The sequence below is a fragment of the Miniopterus schreibersii genome (genome assembly GCF_964146895.1).
Source record: "Miniopterus schreibersii genome assembly, chromosome: 2".
Classification (NCBI taxonomy): domain Eukaryota; kingdom Metazoa; phylum Chordata; class Mammalia; order Chiroptera; family Miniopteridae; genus Miniopterus; species Miniopterus schreibersii.
The window spans coordinates 11989755-12013417 of record NC_138102.1 but is presented as its reverse complement, the minus strand read 5'-3'; positions in this window follow the sequence as shown (position 1 = coordinate 12013417).

Below are 23663 nucleotides of genomic sequence, written 5' to 3'. Positions count from 1 at the left end.
CAGTCTTGAATTGTGACTTTTGGGCCAATATGCTAATAAAAGACAGAAAGTTGGCTTCTGCTAGACTAGGCCAATGTCACTGTCAAAAAATTACTTCCGCCTGGCCAGTGTTGCTAAGCGGTTGAGCATCAACCTATGATCCAGGAGATCTCAGTTTGATTCCCAGTTGGGTACATGCCCAGGGTTGTGGGCTCGATCCCCAGTAGAGGGCGGATAGAGGCAGCCGATCAATGACTCTCTCATCATTAATGTTTCCATCTCTCTCTCCCTCTCCCTTCCTCTCTCTGAAATCAATTAAGACATCTTTTTTTAAAAATTACTTCATGTGTGCATGTGTGTGTAATTTATCTATTTAACAATAAATTCTGTTGTTTGTTTTCTGACAAACCTGAGTTTCTGGCTTGCATAGTGTCCAAGAAAACAGCTCCGCTGTAGACCTGAAGAATCCCAATTTTGGTCACAAGTTCTGATAGCTCAGGGTTATGAACTTGTGGGGAGAAAATCAACTAAGATTGTACAGTTTTCCCTCTTGAATGACTGTTCATTTTGGCCCACCCCTTTTCTTCATCAGTCCCAGGCATAAAGCCAACATGAGATTTATTTCTCACACTATTATTGGCCACTCTTTTCCAGATTGTCTTTCTCTTATTTATGGAAATTAAGACAAATGTCTGAACAAATGTTGAATTCCACTTACACCCTTACTCACCTGGCATAACAGACGATCAAGTGACGTGACAGCTTTAGCTCACATTTCAAATGAGATGATGACAGTTTATCTGCTAGGCTCAAGATGGAACCACTCTTGCCAGGGGTGCCACATCAGCAAACCAGTAGATAACTTTTGTGTCCCTTTACATGCTCTGCTTGGCCAGAAATGCAGTATTTCTCGTCAGCTAGTCCCCAAACGCCAAGACAGCTGGGCCTTCCCGCCCCAAACAAGGTTGGCTATGTGGTCCCAGCCCATCAGATACTTTCTCTTCTTTGTTCTTTATTGTTTATCCAAAAAAGTTTTCTGCCTTCCGCCTCATTTTGAAGTTATCCACAGGAGACCGTCTACTTCCTGAAGTGTTAAGCAAGGTTTGCATCAGCTGAAGAGTTTCCTTTCATCGTTTTTTAACAGTTTTTGGTGAGGAGGAATGAAAACCAAAGCTGACTTCTGACAGCCCTTAGCCCTTGGGGACAAAGACACACAGAGGAGGTGCCCGCTGTTATGGAGGGTTGTGGGTAAGTCACTCTCAGATTTGAGTTCCATTCACTTGTGAGCAGTTCTCTGAGCTAAACAAATTTCATTTAAATTGATTGACTGATTGTTCCTCGAAAAGTTCTGGGGTTAGAAAGGTTCTGCGGTAGTTATATTGGGAGTCCACAGTCAGTGGCCACTGACTGGGGACTCGCAGAGCTTTAAGGTCACAGCATAAACCACTGGGGGACTTGGGAAAACAAATTAAAAAATTCAGACAGTTTTGACCATCAAAATCAAGTCAGGCTTTATAGTCTGCCACTATACAGAGATCCCATGAATGGAATAATAGATCTCTTGCCAATGGGAATCTTGGAAATCAAAGCTGCAAAGTCGGTGGGCACAGGTTGAGCACTCGCCACCTAACTCTAAGATTCCATACCAGGGTAAGCTGGCCACAGAATGGGTTGGATCCACACCAGGTCACCCTCCAACCTCAAGAAAATTTCCATGCAATGAGATACACTGTAACATACCACAAAACCCCCAACCCAAAGGTACGTCTCTGTTGGGTATTAATTTATCTTTGAGACACTAAAGGCTTAGCTAAAGAAATGGAATCCTTGCAGTTTCAAACAACTGAGTGTGCCACCTTTTGACATACTGGCTTATTTTATGTCTAAGAACTATGGTTCCAATGCTGTACATATCTACAAAAGTGGCAAAATTTTAAGACAACCTAGAATTACAGTGGCCACTATGCTAATGTTCCAATTAGACAAGATTATTCATTTAAGATGTACACTTGAAAGCAAGGGTTCTCAAGTCTAAGAGAATGAGACACCTATTTTACTTGGCATGCAGAAGCCTCTAAAAGACTTAAAGATTCCAAAATAGCTTCATCCAAAGACTCATTGCAAAGGCCAATGAAAAAATTAAAGATATAGGAGGTACCTAAGACAAAAGACTGTACAACTGATGTGACTCCTAGTACTCTCCTCTATCTTCCTTGACTTAAGTACTCAGTCTACTGATCCTCTACCTGAATTGCCTTTCCACCCTGTAAAGACCACAAGACTGTAAACAAAAGTCTACCAAATCATGACCTTTCGGCTGTAACAGCTCTGAGGCTAAAACCTGAAACACCTGGGCCTCCCTCGTTGCACCATCCTAGGGGTCCACCATTAAACAGTTTCCCAGAAATTGGTGCATCATTTTCAATCAAACAAGACAGTGGGAAAAAATTGTCCTTGCAGGTATGGTCAAAATTTTCTATACCAACTCGAATGCCCAATATCTATCCCTGAAAGAGGGTGCCTGCATGGGCTTCACCCAAGGTTGACAGAACTCCAGGGGTTCTCTTATAAAGGGCTTCAACTTATTCCCTTCAACAGCCGAGGGGAAATTAAAATTAATGTCAATGGAAACCTTACCAAGTTCTGGTAGATAACAGAGTTACACTCTCTACTTTAAATCCCACTCATTCTGGAGCTTGCAGACGGGATCTTGGGAAAACTGGCAAAAGTCAGCAAAGGGTGGGAATTCTTACCAGAGTCAGCTCTCCCAGATCTCTGCAATGTCCAGCTGAGAAATGAAAGTAAAAACGTGTTGTGCCTTACTTTCCAAGTTCAGACTCTTGTGAATTTGGTTCAGGGTGCACACTGGGTGTCGGTACTTTCACTCCCAGGGACAAACATTGCCTTCTTGTTTGTCTCACTTGGTGTCCTGAGAACTTGGCTTGGCTCTCTGCCTGCCTGGGACATGCAGGTTGTTGGTTCTTACATATGCATGTGGCTTACCCATCAGGTTGGCGGCTCCAAAAATGGCTGGACAGAAATGTGGGTTACACTTCACTTGTGAGGGCCCTACTGACTGTCATCAGGTCCCAGACTCTGGATTTTGGTAGGGTAATATCTGGGGGTTGTTTAATACTGCCAGAAATATTTACTGTTTCTTACAGCTGAAACTTGACAAGATATTTGAAAGGATTTTTTAAAGTTACTCTGTGGTCAGAATTTAGTCAAATTGGAAGCTGATATTCAGAGCCTGATAGCAAGTTTTTTAAGCTTTCTCCCCAAAGCTAAATGAAAATTATGTTCCCAAAAGGAAAGAAAACATTCCAAAAGACAAACAGCTCTAAATCTAGAACAGAGGAATCATTTGACTTTTGTCTTTGTTGAAGATTTCCTTGATATGGGAAGCCAATTGAAGATAATGTAGTTGAATGAGTGGCTCAGTGCCTTACTGCCATTCAGGTTACAACCCAATTCTTTGAGGAATTAAAAACAACTGCCATACAAATTGAGGACAACTTGTACAACTTGTTTTACAAATTGAGTCTTTACAACAGAAAGCTCTTTTATAATCCCCCAAACCCCCATATTCATCTCAAAAGGTTTGCAGGTATTGTATGCCAAATAAGTTTGGACTGCATCCTGGACATTTTAAATATTATGGTATGAGACTTGTTTGAATCCTTTGGAGAATGTTGATAAATCTTTGTTTTAGCAGGGCATAAAAATGGTTTGGTTCCAGCCACATATTCAGATCAGTCTTTTGTGGGCTATTATTTCAATGTCACTTCTGTTTTCAAAGTCTTTAAAGTGTGTGTAGGATCTGTCCTAATTATGTGCCACCTGTGGCCATTCTGAGAGTTGAAAGAGGGTCTATTGCTTATTTGGTTTTCAAAGTCTGAGGTATGTTGTTTAGGATTAGATCTATGTGTGTGTAGCTCTGGGCTGAGCACAGGCATTCATAAACAACTATGCTGGGTCACTTTTTTGAGCTCTGTGATCTTCCTGGTACTTTAAGGCTCCCATTTTGGGGGCCTTTGGTCAAAACTGGGGACTTGATCTACTTTGCCCTTCCATGTGCTTCCCTGAAATGCATTCCTGTCTGGAGCCAAGGAGCTGACAAACAAACAGAGAGAGAAAACAGGGTTTCACTCCCACCCTCTTGGACCATAGCTCTTCTCAATCGAGAAGCTTCCTCTTCTTCAGAATTTTAGATTACTTCACGCGCCTGCTTCCCCCACCCCCATCACTGCCAGAGGACCCCTTTCCTACTCTTTAAATATAAACCAGAGGACTTCTCCTGGAACTCCTTCTGTTCACACAGAAGTCCACTTTGGGGTTCAGGATGCCTTGAATCCAGACCAGTAGACACAATAGGGACTATGATAGTAAACTCACGGCTATGTCAGTGCTATTCTGATTCTGGTCATCTCCCCCAGTTCGTCCATTATCACTTCCATTTACTTTTAAGAGATCTCAACTTGCTGCTCCATGCATTCTGCTCCATTTCTGAAGCTCCATTCAGTAAGGGACAGAATGGGAACGTGCTTAACCCACCTTCCCCAGAGCCAGTCCTCCCCTCATTAGCACTTTAAAAATTCCAAGATGTCCCAGAAGAGACTTTTTCAATCCATATTTTCTCAAATATATTTATCCTCAGAACCCATTTTCACCTAATATTTATTAACAGCTTACAGACCATCATTCCTAACAAATACATTTTTCAAAAACACTGTTTAAAATAAAACAATTGGTAGTCTTAAACTATTGGTAGTCTTTTTTTTCACCTGCTGGGAAAATAAATGCGTGAAGATCATGTGGCATTATCAACATATTCTGTTCAGTCTGTCTTCAGAAAAATGATGCCTTCAGATAGAGGCTATATTTAAGTATCCCAAAAGTGGGTGTAGATCTGTCTATTATCCACTTAATAGTATCCTAATATCCTAAACTCAAAGTGGATTTAGAATCATTAGTCACTTAATTTAGCTCTCCATGTTGATTCTACAGACTTAATGTGTAACTTCCACCTAACTTATATAAGATATTGTCATATGGATTTTATACATAGAAACTGCTGTAGTTTGAATGTTTGTGTCCTCCCAAAATTCATATATCGAGGGCTTTGGGAGGTGATTAGGTCATGAAGGTGAAACTTTCATGAATGGAGTCAGTGTCCTTATAAAAAAAGACCTCATAGAAATCCTTCACCACTTGGTCCATGTGAAGTTATAGTTGGGCAGATGAGAAAAAGGTTGTCAATGGAGACTAAGTCTGCTGGTGTCTCGACCTTGGACTTCCCAGTCTCCAGAACCCTGAGAAATAAATTCTGGTGTTTATAAGTTATCCAATTTGTGGCATTTTTGTTATAGCATCTGAACAGATTAAGAGAGGGACATAGTGACAGATTTAATGCAAAAATCTAGTCGAGAAAACCAGGTCTACAAGATTCACCTTTGTGAGTGGATTCAGTCAGGACTAACTATTCTACAAGCCTATAAACAGTGGATCCTCTGATTTTAGATCTCTACCAAACAGAGGGGCCTGTCAGAGGACCCCAATATTTTGTTTCATTTTATGATGTCACACATACAAAGACAAATGAACAAACATCATGTAACTGAACAACCTATCTCTATTTATTGCACATGAATTCTTGAATGGCTGCTCTTGACCTAGACACCTAAAATATCCTTTGCCTTCTTTGACACCCTACAAACATCTACACTATTGCTTCTTTTCTTATTGGCTTCTCCAAAAGAGTCACAATTTGACTTGGGCCAATTTGTGGTTATCGGTTATCAATACAGAAACAATGACATAAAACACTGCTTTAGATAGTATCATTTTGCCATAAAACATGAAACAGAATTCCTCTCTTGACAACTAAGCATTTGTTAATAACAAATGGGCTCACCCAGATACAGTGTATGAATCTGTAGTCAATAGCGAGCGCTTTCTTCAAGGGGTTTGGTAAAACTTGTAGCTTTTTAAATATTCTGATTTTCAGAGCACTTTTATAGTAAGAATTCTACTTTTGTTTTATAAGTGAGTTTTTTTTTTTTTTTTTTTAATTTTTGCCTGCATTTTGTTTGTGATCCTGTCTCTTTAAGAAATACTGATTTTGGGTTTACTTGTCCCTCCCTTTGGAATCCTGGCTATACAAAACATATAATTGCATGTGTATATGTGTGTAATATGTGTGTGAGAGCGTACCAGTTCTTCCACATAATTTTCTTAAAAATATTCAAATCCTAGTGGTGTATAGAGGTATAGCAAGAGAATCATTTATACAAGAAATCTTCCTAATTGGTGGACAGCAGGTCATTTATTGTTTACCCTAGTTTTCCTTGACTTATATCTAAACTTAGAGGAGAAATCAAAAAGATTAAATAATAAGATTTGCCAAAAACATTCCACAAAATATTCTACATCAGCTGTTGCAGTATGGCTGCAAAAGATTATCTGTATGACATGAAAGTGTTTAAACTTACGCACACCTACATTCGTATCTAGCCTGGCACTCATTTATAAGAGTTTTAGTTTTTGTTATGCCTAGTAAAGATACCAATATTTTCCTTGCAAAGTTATTGAGATATTAGAGATAATATGTGTAAAGCATTTGTTAACATTAATAATCATTAATATAGGGTACGCAACAAGTGCCTGATACAGAGCAGCATCTCAATGGTTAAAATTAAGCCCTTTTAATATTATTCTTTAATGTGTGCCTAAACTAATATTAGAAATAATATGAAAGTTTGCTCATCAAGGGGGGTTTTTTATTCCATCTTGCGCTTGATATTTCATAGATTTTTAAAATTGATATTTCCTTTAAAATATATCATTTACACTAAGCCCTTTTACATTTTCCCCTATTCTTGTCTTTTGATGGTGTCAAATTGTTTTTGAAAAGAAAGTGAAATATTGGTTGAGATAGTTTGTCAAATAGTTTGTCAAAATAATCTGTCTGGGCATAAATTTCCCTTTAATAAGAATTTTAAGCAATCAGTTATACTCATTCATACTTTCTTTTCCTCTCTTTTTAAGGTCTCATTATATTCACGCACACAAAAAATGTAATTTGAAGATTAGAAAACTTTGGGGTCTGGAATAAAACTACATTTCATTGTCAACGATAAAAATTATGATTTTCCAGGCTTCAGTGTTCTAATAAGTAAGAGAGTAGAATCAGATACTTTGTTATATAATTATCAGGAGCAAGCAGGAAATCATTGTGTCTGCCCTCAAGGCTTATAAATGAAGAAGATCTTACATTACATTCAAGTAGGAAAAATTACCCTAATTCTGTAATTAAGGAAAGTATGTGGGGTTTTTAAATCCAAATTGCCTATTCATTCAATCATAACAGAGACTGATAGTCTCAACTATGTACCATGCCCTCTATTAAGTGATCTGGGAGATACAATCATGAATAATGCCTAGCATCTGCCTTCAAAAAGTTGAGTATCTAGCCCTGGCTGGTGTGCTCAGTGCTTCGAGAACGGCCTGTGCTCCAAGGGTTGCAGGTTCGATCCCCAGCCTGGTCGGGGCACATGCTGCGAGGTAACCAATCGATGTCTCTCTCTCTTACTTTCTTTCTCTCTCTCTTCCTTCCCTCCCTTCCCCTTCCATTCTCTGTAAAAATCAGTGGAAAAAATATCGTCAGGTGAGGAATAACAACAACAAAAGAAAGTTTCTATTTAGTGTGGGAGATGATTGTACACCAGCGGGTATCGTGGTTGGGGAGGGAAGCGGGGTGTGGGAGCGCTTGTTCATGATCTCTGAGGTGCTTTCTTTAATCTACACCGGACACCATGGCCAAGGTTGGAATATGTTCTCCACAGCAAGATATCCTGTGTTTAAGAGAACCAGTTACTGCGCTTAACTTTACCACTTACCCTTCCAGATCTGATGATCACCTGTTAACACATCTGTAATTTCTGTGTTGCTTTTAACCAACAGGTGATTTTATTTTTTGAGGGAGGCAATCACTTGTAGTTTCAGAAGTCAGAGAAAAAATCAGAAAAGGCTCTACCCAGAAGGGTGATTTTTAAAGTTATAATAAATAGAGACAGAGAATAAAATGTACCAGGCAGAAAAACAAACAAAATCTAGAAATGTACCAAGCAGAGAAAATAGTATCACAAATTAATATATATATATATATATATATATATATATATATATATATATATATTTTGAGAAATGAAAGGAGTATTCAGGGCTTAATAAATATTGTAATGTGAGTGGAGAACACACACACAGAAAAAGCAGTAATGGGGCATATGTTTGGAAAGGGAAATTGTGACTATGTGTTGGGTTGGATGTCCATAGTTTATTAAGCAATGGAAACCATTTTGCAATGGAGAATTAAATGATTAATTCTGTGCTCAGGGAAGATTAATGTGGAAGTTAGTTACATGAAGAAAATTGGAATAGATACATCAATTATATCATGAAGACATGGAGATACCAAAGACAACCCGGGAAGCAGTGTACAAGTTCAACCAGAGGAACTAGCAATCGGCAAAGAGAATAGACAGGAAAGACAAAATCCAGAGATAAAGATGAAAGGATTTTGTGGCTGGAAAAGTGGCCACATGTTGCTGAAATGACTGGGAAGTGTGAGCAACAGCAAAAAAATACAACTATTTCTCTGACAATTTCTGGCCCAAGTAACTGAAAGAGTGATGCTATCATAAATAAAAATTTCAACACTGAGGGAAAGAATCGGTCTGGGGAAAATAGAATGACTTCATTTTTGTATCTCTTAAGTTTAAGGCGCTAGGAGAAAAGCCAGCAGAATATAGAAAGAGACCTGACAGCTGTAAAAGCAAGATAAGCAGTCTGCAGGGAACAAGTCTGGGAAGGGGGAACCTGGAAGATGAACAGATTGGGAACAGAGAAAAGGGATGTTGGCAATAATGATGACGTCGATGATGACAAGAGGACAGTGATGACAGCCCCAGTAAAAATGAAACAAACTTAAGGAAATCCTCCTGAACAAATAGAGTGTGGGGAAAGGAAGAAAAGCAAGCACAAAACTAAAAAAGTTTAAAATAAGTGGGAGCCCAGCCGGGCGTGGCTCAGCGGTTGAGCATCGACCTAGGATCCAGGCAATAGGGGTTCGATTCCCGGTCAGGGCACAGGCCCGGGTTGCAGGCTGCAGCCGATCAATGACTCTCTCATCATTGATGTTTCTCTCTCTCTCTCCCCTTCTCCCTTCCTCTCTCTGAAATCAATAAAGATATATTTTTAAAATAAATAACTTAAAATAAAATAAAATAAAATAAGTGGGGGAAATAAGCTAATATTCTGGAAGCAAGGAAAGCTCACAGAGGAAGGCGGAGGTGGCCACCCCACGTGCAGAGGAGGGGGAGGGAAGCCTGGAAAGTTAGTGCAGAATCAGCCATGACGGAGTCACTCGAATGGTGGGCTAGGAACTTAAATGACAAGAGGTGGAAGGGTGGCAATGAGGTGCCAGCAGCAAGTGGAGCTACTTTTTCAAAATGTGTGGTGTGGGGAGCCGCTGTGGCCCCAGGCACAGAGGAGCTGCCTGGGTGAGCTGCAGATGTACTCCCCTGCTCCCTGACACAGTCCTTGAGGCACCAAAGCAATACTAATTTAGCTTGCAGCCTTAAGTTCCAGAAAAACTTACCAGGATGTTGGTCCCGGCCTGAAGGGTTAAAGGACAGTCAAGCCACATACCAAGCCAAGGACTCAATCCTCCCCGCAAGTTCCCATTAGAAGCCGAAACAAAGACAGGCACCAACGTCAGAGCTCCTGCAGGAGGCAGGGTGTTTACTCTGAGATAGCATTCAACGGCCTTGAAGGAACTACTCAAGGGGTAGGAATGCAGAGCGGCGTGCTATTCAGAAAAATTAACAGTGTCTGTATAAATTGAGCTGGGAAAATAAACTCGGGGCTGGCAGCTGGCAACAGGCATGAGCCGCGGCCCTCCCGACCCCATCTTTTTTGTGTCTGTCTTTTCTCCATCCTCACCCCTTCCTCAGGACCGCTCGACTCTGCCGGCGGCTCCGGCAGTGCGGCAAGGAAGAAAAGAGGTTAAGCATATATGATGATAGAAGAAGACTTGACTTTGGGTGGTGGGCACACAGTGCTCTCTGCCACTTACAGTAATAATAATAATAAAGAATGGTAACTTGAGGGAGAGATTGTTCTAAGAGAGAAGAGATCTAGATGGAACTCCATTTGTCTTTATTTTTCCTGTTTTCACAAATCTGGGCAGGCTCCTTCAAGACTCCAGCTCATCTGCCTCCCCCTCCCCATATGAGAGGCCATTCAACAGGGGTAAGGCTTTGGTTGCTTTAACTCTAAAATAAAACTAAAAACCAGTTTTCTGGGAAACGGATCACTTTCCAGTCGCCCCTCCCTACTGCCCATCTCTGCAGTGCCATTGTATCTTTAGCTCTCATTTGTAAATTCTAGCATGCTAAAAAATAGGACGGGGAAAGGGCTTCCTAGAAACAAATAACATTGTCCATCCTGGGCTGACCTACATCTAGCGTTACTGCTGCTTCTCCCGATTCCCAGGGACCTTTAAAACTGACTGGCGGTGGCATCAGGGGACTCATCCAGAAGGGAGGGCACGTCGAGCTATGTTCATTGGGCGTCCGCACCAGTCGGCTGAGTTGCATAAGCAGCTTCTCCCGGCTGCCGCATCATCAGTCATTGGGTTGCTCTGTCTCAAAGTCTTTCCCCACCATACTCACTGGGATTGTGAGGAAATTAATGGGATTATATAACTGCTGGTTTTTTGTTGTTGTTTTTTAAAGCAGTTGAACATCTCAGGAGAAAGCCAGCCAGCCAACATTAAATCTGACATTCGAGCAAATAGCAGGGAAGGACCCCAGGCCCTTCCCATAAACGGTTTGCTGCATCCTTAGCTGAGAAAGGATTGTATCTTGGGAGGATTACAACAGTTTTGAAATCCTCCTGAATTCCTCCTACAAAAATGCTTTAGATAGTTATTGCTCAATCATAGAATGAAGCTGTAGAATAAAATAGTTGAAAACAATTGCAGGAAATTGTGCCCTTGTCATTTTTGTAAATAAGACAGTCTTATAAGAACTGACAAGTGCATGTGACAAGTATTTTACGTCATTTATTTTCTTCACTTAACAGCATTTGAGTCTGATGCTACGTTCTGTTCTCAGGTCCTTTACCCAAAATACTTGAGTGTGTCGAGTGATAAATATTTTCCAACCCATCCTGATAGACTGCTATCGCCCAACAGACGTTTTATTTATATTCTGCTTTAAGGGATACAAAGCACTTTCCCTCGTTTAATTCCTTGGATGCTTTTTGGAAGTTTCTTTCTGCAGATGGCACCATTCTGATACTTACAGAACAACGCTCCTGAGCTTGGCTTCCAGTGGTTAGGTTACCCCAAGTCTCAGTTTGGAGATCAATGCTATTCTGTAACTGATTCAGTAAAAGAAATAAACCTTCTAAAGACAAGATTTAGACTTTTCCTCCTTCCTTGATATCACCATGGTAGTTAAAGTGAAACGAGGTGACTGTTATTGAACGATCAGTGTGAACTGTGTGGGGTTTAACTGAAAATAATAGTGTTGACCTTGAAATCTGATAGGAAGGAAGCAAACAAGCTTTGATTCACTCCCAAACAATGCACGAGCCCAGAAGTGTTAACATTTCTATTAAGTAAAGAGACTTTACAGTAACTCTAAGAGCTCTTTCCACAGACTACTTGATGAAATCCACTCCACCACTTAATAACTTGTTTTGTGTTAATTCTTCCTATTTCGGGGAAAAAAAGAGATTTCCACGGCCACCAAACAATAACTCTTGGTTGGTTAGGAAACAAATATTTTTTTTCTTGACTGAACAAAACCTAAAATAAAAATGCAGTTTTCTAGAAGATTTTTTTAGTATTTATGTAGAAGTCCACTACTAATTTTGACATTTATTTTTCAACTAATTTTTTTAATAATGGCTATTTTTATCATAAAAGTAATACTTCTTTATCACAAAAATTTTTTAAAGAGATTATTTTTTTATTGATTTCAGAGACAGAAAGAGAGAGAGAGAGAGAGAGAAAGAGAGAGAGAGATAGAAACATGAATGATGAGAGAGTCATTGATCGGCTGCCTCCTGCACGCCCCCTGCTGGGGATCCAGCCCCCAACCTGGGCATGTGCCCTGACCGGGAATTGAACCGTGATCTCCTGGATCCTAGGTTGATGCTCAACCACTGAACCACGCTGACCGGGCTATAAACAAAATTTTTAAAATACAGACACTCATGCAGAAAAAATTAAAAATCAGCCAAAATTGCAAAACTGCATAATTTAGGGTGACCAGGTTCTCTGCTTAGGTGCTTACATCCTTATAATTCAGGACTTTAATTTTTTATTTATTTATTTAAGCACAGTGAATCCTTTTAATTTAATTGAATAAATTATTCTTCTTTTGCATATTATCATTTTTTCTCTCTTCTCTGCTTCCTTTTTTATATACATTTCTTCAGGTGTTGGTACATACCATCTCTATATTCATTCAGCCTTAGTTTTCTTTCTATCTAATATGACATCATGGCTGCATTTCCCATTGCTGAGATGATTTTTAAAATTATTTTTTCAATTTACTGACTCCAACATGAATTTTAATTGTCTTGCTATTTGGGGCTTCCTTGAAAATCTCCCTCCCTTTTTGTTTTTTTACCAAATAGAGACTATATCTGTTTTTTTCTTAAAATGTCAAACATTTTCTTGATGTTTTCATGTAGAATACTAGAATGACTATTTTTAAAATTATATTTGTCTTCTTACTACAGAACCTAACACAGTCCTCTCTTTTCAGTAGCACTTTTCTTCGTGTGATTTATTTTCCTCTTTACTCTTTTATTTCATTCATTTGTGCTATGACCAGATCCACCCAGAGTAAGTTTTAACCAGTAAACAGAATATTGATATTTTTGGCTTCATTTCCTGTCCATTTGAGTGATGATCCTCTCTCAAGTGAGTCTGCTCACCCAGCTTTGTCTCACATACTTTGGGTGAGCAACTTGGGGTCAATACTCTCATCTTCTCAGGTCTCCTACATTACTTTCCCACCATCATGTAAAACGTGTGCTCCTTTCCAGGTCACTCCATCTCTTCCTACCACAGTCTACTCTTCATGTCTGATCACTACTGAAATCCTAGAACTCTACCTCATTTAGTGAAGATTGGGTTCCTGCATCTCTGATTTTCTTTTCAGCCCAAGTGCACTAGTTAATGCACTGGATGTTTCAACCTTTATGTGACTAATCTGTTCTAGTCTCTGCCTTCTAACTTCTTTGACAGGCCATGTCCATGCTGGCATTGCCCTCCCACGGCCGCACTGGATCATGCCCTCACACAGAAATGCAGCAACTCTGAAATGCTGAATTAAAATATTTCATATTTCATCCCTAAATGCCTACTCTTTTAGATCTCCAAACTGCATCAATACCTATTCCTTCATCACCTCAGAATCTGTGATTCTTTGACTCCCTCACATTTCCCCTCATCATTCAACCACCTCTTCTGTTCACTGCCTTCCCTTTGTAACATAAAGTTAATAGCCCATCACTTAACTGGCAACATTTATATCTTCATTTTTTTCCAATTAACTATCAACTTGATGCCTGTATCAAAAAAGGTAGAATCTTCTTTAGAATATAACACAATCTTGAGATTAGTGAAACTATACGTTGTCGTCAATATCAACAAAGCCCTCACATTTTTCACAGTAAACATTTTTCATCTCTTCAGACATATGACTCACTGCTTATGACCTCATTCTCAATAGATAAATGACCTCTTACTTCACAAAAAGGAGACACTCATCAGATGGGAACTTCCTCATCTTATTGATATCCAGTGTAAAAATTAACTTGTACTGACAGATCTAAAAAGTTCAGCAAGCCCCTAGCAAAAGAAACATGAAAAAACTACACCAAGATACATCATAATCCATTTACTCAAAACCAAGAGATCTGAAAGCATCCAGAAGAAAAAGATACATTATGTCCAGAGAAACAAAGATAATGATAGCATAGATTTCTTGTTGGAAAAAATACCAAGAAGAAGAGAATAGAGCAACATCTTTAAAATGCTGAAAGAAAAAATAATATTAACTTAGAATTCTAAACTCAGTGAAAATATATTTCTAAAATAAAATTGTAATGACATATTTTCAGCCCTGGCCTGTGTGGCTCAGTTGGTTGAGCATCAACCCATGCATACCGAAAGGTCGCTGGTTAGACTCCAGGTCAGGGCACAATCCCAGGTTGCGGGTTCAGTTCCCAGTTGGGGTGCACATGGGAGGCAACTGATTTATGTTTCTCTTTCACATCAATGTCTCTCTCTCTCTCCTGCTCTCCCTTCCTCTCTTTCTAAAATCAGTTTTTTAAAAAATATTTAAAAGGAGATATTTTCAGACATACAAAAGTAGAAATAATTTATCACCATCAGACTACATTCACTATAAGATGTGTTTAAGGAAGTCCTATAGGCACAAGTAAGCTGATACCAGATAGAAATATGGATCGGATTGTTTAATGTAAAAGTACTATAAAATTTGGAAGTTTTATTTAAAAATTGACAGATTTCTTTATGATAGAAGCCCATGGAATCACAGACTTCCACCCAAAATAAGTGAATAAAAGAACTGCCTTCGCAGAATCCCAGCTCGCTCTGTATCAGAGGGAGCTGAGATTGAAAGTAACAGTGGATTTGGTTGATAAAAAGATTAAATGATTATGAGCTCCTACAACCAATGCTGTTGGATCCAGCATTTGTCTGTAAGCTAAACTGCTTTAAAACGAACTTTAATAGTAACCTCAGGAACTATACTAATATGAAAAGAGGAGCCTTAAGTAATTCCCATTCTCTATGATACATCATCATGCAAAATCCTAAGCATTTGATGCCGCTGAGCACACCTTTCCTTACGAAACACTCTCCATTTAAATACCTGACACTGTCACAACTTTATCTAGCCTGTACCCTTGACGTCATTATTGTTTATTTCTCAATTTCTACCCTCACATATTATTTATGAGCATGTATTTAATCATTTCATCTTACTGATTTATTTACATTTGGCCTTCTGTATTCACTACAAATTCCTTTAGTTCAAGTCACCATTGTATCTCAACCAGATTCCTGCCAGTGATTCCAACTTAGTTCTCTTTGCTCTGGTCTTTTCCCTTACCTGCACCCAGAGTGTACTCTTCTAAAATGAAAATGTGATAGTGCTCTCCTTTGATTACAACTCATAAATGGCCTCAGACTGTTTTTAAATAACATCAAAACATTTAATTATGTTCTAAAAGATGTCTCATGATTACCCACCTGTTAACCTGTGATTGATTAATGACGTTTTCTCGAAATCACATAGGAGCTTTAGAAATGAATAGTTTAATAGGCTGCTCATTTCCCCCCCAAGTCCATTCAGCACTTTTTCTATAGCAGAGTTTTCCCTGGGCACAGGGCCATCCTACTAGAGACTACATGTTCCAGCCTCCCTTGCCGCTAAGTGTAGATATACGACCATATTATGACCAGTGAAAAATGAGTGGAAGTAATATATAAAACCTCTGCATCATTTCCTGAGACAAAAATTGTTTGCCACAATCTTCATCTCTCTTTCTTCTCATGGAGTAGAAGGTAAATAAGGAGCTGAATCAATGTTAAAGACAGATGAAGACACTATGCTGAGAACAATAAAGTCAGAAACTAGATTGCTAAAAAACTTTCTAGAATCAGATCTGATTTCTTGATTTATACCACCAAACTCCAGATTATTGTATATCAGGTAAGTACATTTCTGTCTCTTTAAGCGCTACTGTATTTTGGAGTCTTTTACATTAGCTTAGCCTGCAAATTTAATCAATAGAGTAGCTGAAAATAAAAGGCTTATTATACATTTTCAATATACAAAATATATTAAGAAGAAATTGCAAATGTAGTTGCAAAGGAAATTAAAAGAATGAATATTTCTGAGTCTTGAGCACTTCATCTTAAGCAAATTCCAGTTAGCTAAAAGACCAATGCAGTCTCATTTCCAGTCCCATGTACATGTCATTGTACTGGAACACATTTCTTTTCTTTTTTTTCCCCCAAGGAAAAACCCTACCAATCTTTCAAGTTTTAACATAAATGTTACTTCATAAAGAAAGTTTTTGCTTAATTCCAAGCCATATCCAAATTTGGGGACCACTACTATTACTTTTCATGTGAACAGATCCCATTGCCTTGTAATGACCTAGTTAGTTGTCTTTACTTACCACTAGATTTTATACTCTATGATAGGGACAGTGTCTGTCATCTGCAATGTCTTAAATCCAAAGCCCAGTTCAGTGTTTTGTACATATTAGACTCTTAAATAATGTCTGTTGAGTGAGAGTTATATAGCTCAGTTAATTATATGAAATTAACCCATTAACCTCTGCTTATGTCAAGAATTACATAAGATTCAATTGAACAAGAACATCCCAAAGTCCAAGAAGCTATATTCATGGCCACCACCCAGATTATAACTCTCCTCTCATCCAAAGATAACCACTATTTTAGGTTCTAACACCATAGATTAGGTTTGTTTGGTTTTGAAATTTAATAAATGTATCATTCAGTATGAAAATATGTCTTAGTTCATACTGCTGTTTAAAGTGCCATAAACTGGGTGACTTATAAACAACAGAAATGTATATCTCATAGTTCTGGAGGCTGGAATCTGAGATCAGGCATGGTCAGGTTCTGGGGAGATTCCTCTTCTGAGCTGTAAACTTTTTGCTGTGCCCTCACATGATAGAAATTGAGTGAGCTAACTCTTTGGGGTCCTTTTAATAAGGACATTAATCTCATTCATGAGAGTTCCACTCTCTGGACCTAATTACCTCCCAAAGTCCCCACTTCCAAATACTATCACATTGAAGATTACATTTCAGTGTATGAATTTGGGAGGAATGCAAACATTCAGTCTATAACAAATTATAAATTATGGAAACAAGGGAGCGAGGGAAAGAGGGAGGAAGGAAACAAAAAAAGCGTAAACTGATAACTAAGTTTTGAAAAATCTGGAAGCTCACTTATATGGGAATAATTAATGCTCATTAAAAAATAAATATTGTTGCCTGGTTGGGGATGGCTCAGTTCTTTTATTTCCAAGCTTAGGCCTAAGTAATGGGGTCCACAGAGTCCTTTCCTCCTGACGTAATCACCTGCCACTCCGGAATCCCATTAGGATTATAACTGACATGATCTGAATGCTATCTTCTTTTAAGTATAAAGATATCTATTTTCCTTGAAATAAAAAGAAAATAGCAGGTATTTTTTAAAATGGAGTGTATTCCTAAATATCTCTCTTCTGCTTTTAACTATCTCATTAATTCAGTGGGCAATATTTATCATCTTTTATATATTTATTACTAAAAAGTTAATTTTTACCCATTCTGAACTATATATTTCTATTCTCTTGGATTTGACTTTAAAAGAATATGAATATATTTTAAAATACATATTTTTATAAACTATTGATTGGAGAGATACATTTTATATTACTCCATTTTCTTTCTACCTTTAAATATATATAATATACACATTCACACACATATACAGATAAATTTATATATGCATGTAAATATTCAAATAAAATGTATGTAGTCATATAAATATAGATGCAGTTATAGCTATATATATATATATATATATATATATATATATATAGCTACTTTTTTCATTTAGGTCATTTTTCTTTGTCATTTGTGAACAGAATAGAATAAACCTGTATTATTAAAAATAGGTATTTTCATTATAATTAATTTTTAAGACTTGTCTTCTAAACCTGTTTACCTGGGACAGTCTTCAGCTGTCTTATAAAATTTAATGAGAGGAATAACTCTGAAATCATTTATTAATATTCAAATATATTATTATTTTTAAAGTGATAGAGTTTGACCTCAATATTAGGAACCTTAATTTTAGACTAACATAAGTATAAAACTAACTTCACCAAAAATAATATATCTTTAAGAACTGAACAGATTTAATATATTTTAAAAGGTTTAAGAAAATATAACTCTATAGTATCATAGGAATAGCAGGTATATCAAGAGACCCTTTAATAAAACTCAACTCAGCCAACTTTTAATAAACTTCAATCAGGCCAATGTCTGAAAATACATTAGGTGTGGAACTCATTTTTAAAATTCTTATAAACAAAGTATATAGACTTCCACTTACTCTATAATTTGAGGAAATAAAAATAATCTAGTCCCCATTTTCTGATTAAGAGCAATCAAATTATTCCTGAGTCTTTGTTATTCAGACCAAGTCACCCCAATTTCCTTTCATTAGTTGAATTTTAATCATCTTTTTGCACCCAACTGCAAAGGTGTAAAAACTAGCCTTTGAGAAAATTAGAATGGAAAGATAAGAAGTTAATCCAAATGGTATGCAGATGAAATCCAAACCATAGCAAGCTTTTCATGGCCCTTTTTCACTGTATATCCTGAGACATAAGAAAAAGGTCACCACTTTACATTTAAATTTAATATTATTATTCTACTGTATTCAATTCTCATGCTGGTTTTCTTAACCGTGACTTACTCTGCAGTGTTTGCTCTCCATTTTGGGACTCCTAGGTTTATGTGTTTCATCTATGCATTATCAGGTATGCCCAAAATTGTATTTGTTCAGTGTCTTTCCCCCCTAAAACTTATAGTTCTATATTTATTTAAATTTCCCATGTGACCACTTAGCACATTCACCATGATTAGTTAAATTCGATCATGCCTTTAACTATGTTTGTAGGGGCTTAATCTGTCCATGGGTAGCTCCTCTATATTTGACTTATCTATAAACTCCTTCACCTTTACAGAAACGACCAACATTAATCACAATGTCCACTGAATCATCCTTACAAACCATTCATGCATGACTGTCCTCATTCCCCTCTCCCTCTGTGACTTAGGACTTGACTTTCCTTTTTCCCCCTAATCATCTATGTCAGAAAGGCATAATAAATAGCAGTAATATGACTACATTGTGTGATAACTTTATTAACATATTAATGTGGATGTCGATAAAGAAAATACTGTTAGCCACTGGTCTCAGTGCTTTCTTTTATTAATAGCATGTGTACTAGATAATCTATGAGTCTTAAACTTCTCAGAAGTACAGCTTCTCAGAGTTTGAATAAATGTTAGAGACGATCTACTCCTATTCCCTGTCTGATTCTTAAATCCTTTCAGTTCATCATCTCTAAAAGCAGCCTATTCTATTTTCAGATATTTCACCTATTCCTCATGTTGAGACAATTATCAGCCACAGTGGTGGCTTCATACATGGGCTCAAGTTCTGCCTTTGAGACATTGTAAAGTCTCTTCTGTTTATCCAAAGAACAGTTCCTCTCACATTTAAAGACAGCCCTTATTTCAGTTTTAAGTCTCCTCTTTTTCAGTCTCATTTCTGTAGAATATTTTACATAATTCAAGCTTCCTCAACTTTCTAAAAGACCTCCTCTTCAAGCTTTAATTTGTCAAGTATTACTGACTAGCACACAATTGAGCAAGACTATCACCTCTCTTATTCTAAATATTTTACTCCTTTCAATATATACAACAATTGCTTTAGCATGTATGGCATTACAACATTTAGCCATTCAAGTTATTCAGTAAAAATCTTTAGAAGTTATAATCCTAGGAGAGTTCCAAATTTTAATCACATGTTAAAGTCCATAAAAATACTGTGGTCCTAAAGAGACATAATGCATTTTTTTTTAAAAAAATTTGGCCTTACATCTGATAAAAGTTGATCAGAATTAGATGAAATGGAATGGAGAACCCAGAAATAGACTCTCATAAATATAGTCAATTGATCTTTGACAAAGGAGCAAAGGCAATACAGTGGAGTAAAGATAGTCTCTTCAACAGATGCTCCTGAAACAACTGGGCATCAACATGCAAAAAATTAATCTCGACACAGGCTTTATAATCTTCAGAAAAAGTAACTTGAAATGGATCATAGATATAAACGTATAATGCAAAACTAAAAATTCCTAGAAAATAACAGAGAAATTCTAGATGACTTTGGGTATGGAGATGCCTCTTTAATAAAACACCAAAGACACAATCTATGGAAGAAATAATCAATCAACTAAACTTCATTAAGATTAAAGTTTTCTGATATGTGAGAGACAATATCAAGAGAATTAGAAGACAAGCCACAGACTGGGAGAAAATATTTGTGAAAAACACACCTGATAATGGACTGTTATTCAAAATACGCAAAGCACTCTTAAAACTCCACAATAAGAAAAATTAAAATATGCGCCTAAGCCCTTAACGGACATCTCACCAAAGAAGATATACAGATGGCAAATAAGCATACAAAAAGATATTTCACATAGTATGTTATCAGGGAAATACAAATTAAAACCATAATGAGGTACCACTGCATGTTTACGAGAATATTCAAAATCTGGAACACTGACAGCACCAAATGTTGCAAGGATGTGCAACAAAAGGAACTCTTGTGGCAGGAATGCAAAATGGTACAGTCATTCTGGAAGATACCTGGTGATTTATTATAAAACTAAGCATAGTCTTACCATTCAATTCTGCAATTGTACTTCTTGGAACTTACCCAAAGGAGTAAGTTGTGTCTGTCCACACAAACACGCACACACACAGCAGCTTTATTTATAAATGCCAAAAATTTGGAAGCCACCACAATGTCCTTCAGTGAGTGATTGGCTAAATGAACTGTGTGGCACATCCAGATGATGGAACATTATTCAGCACTAAAAAGAAATGAATTCTCAAACCATGCAAAGACATGGGGAAATCTTAAATTCATACTATTAGATGAAAGAATCCAATCTGAAAAGGCTACTATATCATCATCACCACAGCTGTCAATCATCATCTGATCAAAATCACCATATTCAATGTCACTCTGAAGCTTTTTCTACTCACTGTGTGGTCAATGACAATAACAATGATATAACAATAATAATTTAAAAGATCTCTACTGCCATGAGTTGCTTTTTCCCCATCTTTCTATATTTAGTCTAGATTCCAAGTGAAACTATGAGAATTTATTTTACATTTATTTTTAATAGAGTATCAATTTTTGACAAAGTATTATCTCATTTTACCAAACATATGATAATCCTGTCTCATATAACTCATACACTAATCAGTTTTTAGAAATTGAGACTAATTTATGCATGTGTTATAAACAGAACTATATATGTATACATAAAAGTAATAAATATAATAGCTTTACATACATACAAACACATAACTGTGCCAGGGAAAGGCATAGATTGTATAAAATGGACATCCTAGAATCATATTTTACTAAAGGTGTAATTATTTTCATTTTTATTTCTTGACACTAGTTATACTGAAAATTTAGGAATAAATTCAGTAAACTGATGGTCTAAAGATAGCCTGCTGTGGATAATGTGAGTCTAATAAGTAATTCGTCCATTTTCTGTGCTGTGCCTTATATGTCCGTATGTGCTTGGTAACTTTAAGTGACATTGCTCAAGCAATTAAGGCAATTGCATTACTCTGGTGTTATTAAAATGAATTTCCTCCTGCCAGATAAAGGAGTTACTCAACTTCTGTTTAACTCTCATTACAAGTTTGCATAATTTTTGCAAAGTTCACAGAGGTCCTGACAGGATGGCTAATTGGATCCTACCAAACAGTTCAACACAATGGCAGTTCCTTAAATTGCAGAATTTGGGATTGGTATGGTTTAGAGAGGTCATCTGGCTTAACCTTCCACACAATGATAAATCTCTTCTTCAACATCCAAACATTTAAACATGAACTTATTTTTAGCTTAAGCTTACTTTCTTTAATTCATGAAGTGCATTTAATTCTTCAGTCTTCTCTCTGCACATATAAAGCTAGGGGGAAAAAACGAACTGGAGGCATATAAAAAATAACTTCATTAAACCTGTGATAATACCACAGGGAGGATTTTTTTCAAAGATGCGTTTCGCCACTGACCATAAAATCATCTTTAAAAACCCTGCTCTCTTTCATATTTTCTTAACTTAGGAAAAAATAATTTATTTAAAAAAATAAAAAAGACCGCGGTTGATTTCCTTTATTTCCTCAAGTGATACCTGTTTCTGGTTTTGCTTTATAACAATCCAAAGGTAGAGAGAAATATTTCCTCAGCTGTTCAGTGTTTGCCAAACTACTCAGTGTTCTGCAGCGAGGTGGGCCTGCCCCCATCAGTGCTGTGCCAGGATAAAATACTGAGTGGCCAAGGGAGGGAAGACATAACTATTAAAGCAGCTCATCTGAGACATCAAAATCGGTTACATTATCTGTTGTTCTTATCAGAAGCTTCCTCCAATTACGTCTGAGAAAGTTCTTTTCAAAGTATGCTCAGTCTAAGAAGGACTTTCCTTGTTTTATGTGCCTCCGTGTTGTGTGTTTTCCTTCACCCTAATCTCATCAACAGATTAAATTTCATGGCGAATGTAAATAGGAAAAAACACTGTTGCCCAAGGTTAAGTTATCTGATCATTCCTCAGACGCAAACAGGTATCTTCGTAGGTATGGTTTCTCGAGTTGTGCTTTCTGGAAGCCAAGGCCTTAATTTGTCTTCTGTGATAAATCATGATAATCTACAAAACAGGGTCTCAAGATGATGTTGTAAATATTTCAACTTCATTTTAAGCATCATAAAATTTTCTTTTAATGGTCCAGATCACTAACATCACAGTCAGTGGTAAAAGACCCTAAAACAAGGACCGAGGCAAAGGTGCCATTTCTGTTACTAATATTCAATATAATATTGGAACTTCTAGCTCAAGAAACTACTCATTAAAAAGAAATGAAAGACAAAAAATTGGAAAGGGAAAAAAAAAAAATAATCCCTGTTTGCAGATGACATGCTCTTCTATGTAGAAAATCCTAAGATTCCACAAAATTACTATTAGAGCTAATAAACAAATTTAGCAATGTTGCAGAATATAAAATAAACACAAAACAGATGGGTTTCTATACATTAGTATATATAATCCCAAAAGGAAATTAAGAAAACAATTCCACTTACAATAGTATCCAAAAGAATAATATATTTATAATAAATTGACGTATGAAGACAAAATGTATACACTGAAAACTACAAAATATTGTTGAAATAAAGAAGACATGAATAAGTGGAACTGCATGATTAGTGACGTTGAACATCATGTCATCCACATAGACCTGTTGGCCATTTGTATGTCTTCTTTGGAAAAATGTCTGTTCAGCTCCTTTGCCCATTTTTTAATTGGGTTGTTTGGATTTTTGCTACTAAATTTTAGGAATTCTTTATACATTTTTGGATATCAAACCCTTATCAGACATATGGTTTGCAAATAATTTCTCCCAAGGAATGCTTAACTTTAAATAAATATACTGTGATTTAAGCCTGAGATCTAAATATTTGTGAGTATAGATTTTTGTACTGTATAATGGTGTGTGGTTAATCTTGTTCGGATGCTACAGTTATATACAGGGTGACTATATAATTTACTTTTCAAGCCATAGACACTTTTATGAATGAAAGAAAGCACTATTCATAATTGTGCCAAGACAACTGGCATAAATCAGACCTGTTCTGGGCAAACCCAAAAGCCTAGTCACCCAGTCATCTATCA